Here is a 2,724-nt window from a genome sequence, read left to right as displayed (position 1 = left end):
CAGTGTGTGTAAAGGCTTGTGTTTAACGTGTGTCAGAGGTTTAAAGGTCAGGTGGGGATGTTATTTGGGAGGGGCAGTTTGTTAAGATTATACTCATGATTAAAGAGCAAACATCAAAACCCTTTCTTTAAACACAAAGCAAAGATGCAGTTTGATATGGCAGAGAGTTGATTTGTGTTTCTCTGAGGTGGGTGCAAGAACAGCAGGGACAGTTTGAATGAAGAGGTGGCATGGTTTCCTGTGACACAGCTCCATTCCTGCCCAGATTGACCGTACCCACGGAGGAAGCCATCAGCAAGAGTAGGTCAGAATCTCTTGTGTTCAGATCCAAATCCCCCACCTCATTACTGGTGCTGCTTTCAAATGGAGTTGACTCTCTCAGCCAGTCCAAAAGATCGTCAGAACAGATTTCCCAAGGTCATAAATACGCATCCGCAGTGAAAATACGTTGCAATCCATCTGAAACAATCAACAGCCAGGCAAACCCCTTCATAGCTCAACTGGCCATATTGTTTTAGCCCTAAACATTTTACTGTCCAGCACCGGCCTCCCAATTCACATACCCCCATAGTTTGTGACCTGCCTCAGCACTCACAGTGGTACTGCCCTCTGTTTTGGTCAACTTAATCAAAGCCACACCCACTCCATCTGGCTAATTCCTTTCCACTCGACAAATTGGTCACCAAAGGCAAATTGGTCACCCTTCTCCATCTCTCAGTCAACGAATCAAGAATTGTTATGGTGTGACAGGATGCCATTTTGCCTGCATTGGCCCTTCAGACAAGCATCATTCCCTAGTGCCACTCTCCTGCCTTTCCCCCATAACTTTGCTCACTATTTCTAGCCAAATAGTGATCCAATGTTCTCTTGCATGCCTGTTGAACCCTGTCTCCATCATACTCCCACGATGTTCATTTCGTACTACTCGCTCAGTGAAAATGTTTCTTTCTTCCATTACCTATCCCCATCTATGATCTCTTACCGCACCTTTTACGGGTGGGAAGAGGTTCTCCCTATCTACTCTATTCATCCTGTTCATCATTTACCTAATCTTCGTGCAATCCTGGCAGCATCTGTGGAGAGAAATCAGACTTAAAGTTTTAGATCCAGGAACCATTCTTCAGAAAGGAGGAAGTGAGGACTGCAGGTGCTGAGAATCAGAGTCGAGAGTGTGTTGCTGGGAAAGCGCAGCAGGTGAGGAAGCATCCGAGGAGTAGGAGAATTGATGTTTCGAGCCCCTTGATCAGAAAATAGGGTTGTGGGCTGAGATAAAGGGGAGGGAGGTTGGGTTGTGTGAAGTTAGTTGAAAAAGCGATAGGTGGATGAAGGTGAGGGAGAAGGTGATGCGTCTGGGGGTAGTGACGGACAGGTCAGGAGACCCACGCCGAGTTGGAAGTATGGGACTTGGATAATGTGGAGGGAGGGGAAATTAGGAAGCTGTTGAAATCCACATTTATATTGTGTGGTTGCAGGGTCCCAAGATGGAATATGAGGCGTTCCTCCTCCAGGCATCGGGTGGTAATGGTTTGCGGTGGAGGCGGCCCAGTACCTGCATGACCTTGATGGAGTGGAAGGTGAAATTGGAATGGTCAGCCACAGGGCGGTGAGCATAGTTATTATGCAGTATTATGGAGGTGGGAGGCAGGAGGATTAAAGGATAGGTGGAGATAGAGCCGCAAGAGAGAGAAAAACCGTTGGACAGACAAAGGAATGGATAAAGACAAACCTGGGAGATGGTGCTAATGGGGACAATTAGTCACTGACAATGGGTTGTGTGTCGTAGCAGCCCATGTAATGAAGAGGCCTGGTATGTGGGGGTGGGGGAAAGCTTGGGGAAAACTTAAATTGCAACCCTAAAATTGTTGAACTCGATAAGAAGTCCAGAATGCTGCATTTTCCAAATGGGAAATGTAGTGCTGTCCTTCCAGCTTGCTCTGAGCTTCACTGGAGCACTGCAGCAAGTCTGAGACAGAGATGTTGGCCAGGGACCAGAGTGGAGTGTTGTAGTGGCAGGCAACTGGAAGCTCAGGGTCTTCTTTGCGGACAGGTTGCAGGTGTTTTACAAAACGGTCACCCAGTTTGTGCTTTGTTTCCCTTATGTGCTAGAGACCACATTGTGAGCAGAGAAAGCAGTAGACGAGGTTGTGGGATGCGCAAGTAAAGCACTGTTTCATCTGGAAGGTGTATTTGGGACTTAGATGGTGAGGAGGGAGGAAGTAAATGGTCAGATGTAGCATCTTCTGTGGTTGCAGGAGAATGTTCTGTGGGGCTGTGGATGGGGTGGGTGTGTTGGGAGTGAAGGAGGAGTGCACCAGGGTGTCCTGGAGGGAATGGTCCTTGTGGACGGCCAACAAGGGAGGGGATTGGAATATGGGTCTGGTGGTGGCATCCATTTAGAGGTTGCATAAATGTTGTCTAATGATCCTCATTTGCATTATTAATCCATAAAATTGTGAAGATAATCACAATTTTATTTAAAAGCATTTTTAAAATCAATGGAAAATATTGGTATTGTGTGAGATGAACCTGCATGGAATATGAGAACTGGTTGGATGAGACTGACTAACTACTAACCCTGAGTATAAAGTATTGCAATTTCCTCTGTTTTATATAAGACTCTCTCCACATTAGCTTGATGCCTGGATGATTCCTAGTGGTCTAGGGTGCAGGCTTCAAACCTGTATCTGTTTAGCGACAGAGTGGTTCAATTCCACCTTCCAGGTG

The 2,724-nt window shown here is 46.5% G+C and overlaps 1 non-coding gene across 1 annotated transcript; it reads left to right on the top strand.

Annotated features, from left to right (window-relative positions):
* The first annotated feature begins 2,637 nt into the window (after positions 1 to 2,637).
* Positions 2,638 to 2,724, top strand: trnastop-uca (transfer RNA opal suppressor (anticodon UCA)). Its single transcript has one exon. It is a non-coding gene; the product is annotated as a tRNA-Sec (tRNA).

The sequence above is a fragment of the Hemiscyllium ocellatum genome, chromosome 33 (genome assembly GCF_020745735.1).
Source record: "Hemiscyllium ocellatum isolate sHemOce1 chromosome 33, sHemOce1.pat.X.cur, whole genome shotgun sequence".
NCBI classification, from domain to species: domain Eukaryota; kingdom Metazoa; phylum Chordata; class Chondrichthyes; order Orectolobiformes; family Hemiscylliidae; genus Hemiscyllium; species Hemiscyllium ocellatum.
Note: the sequence above shows the minus strand (reverse complement) of the source record. Positions and strands in the feature narration are given on the sequence as shown.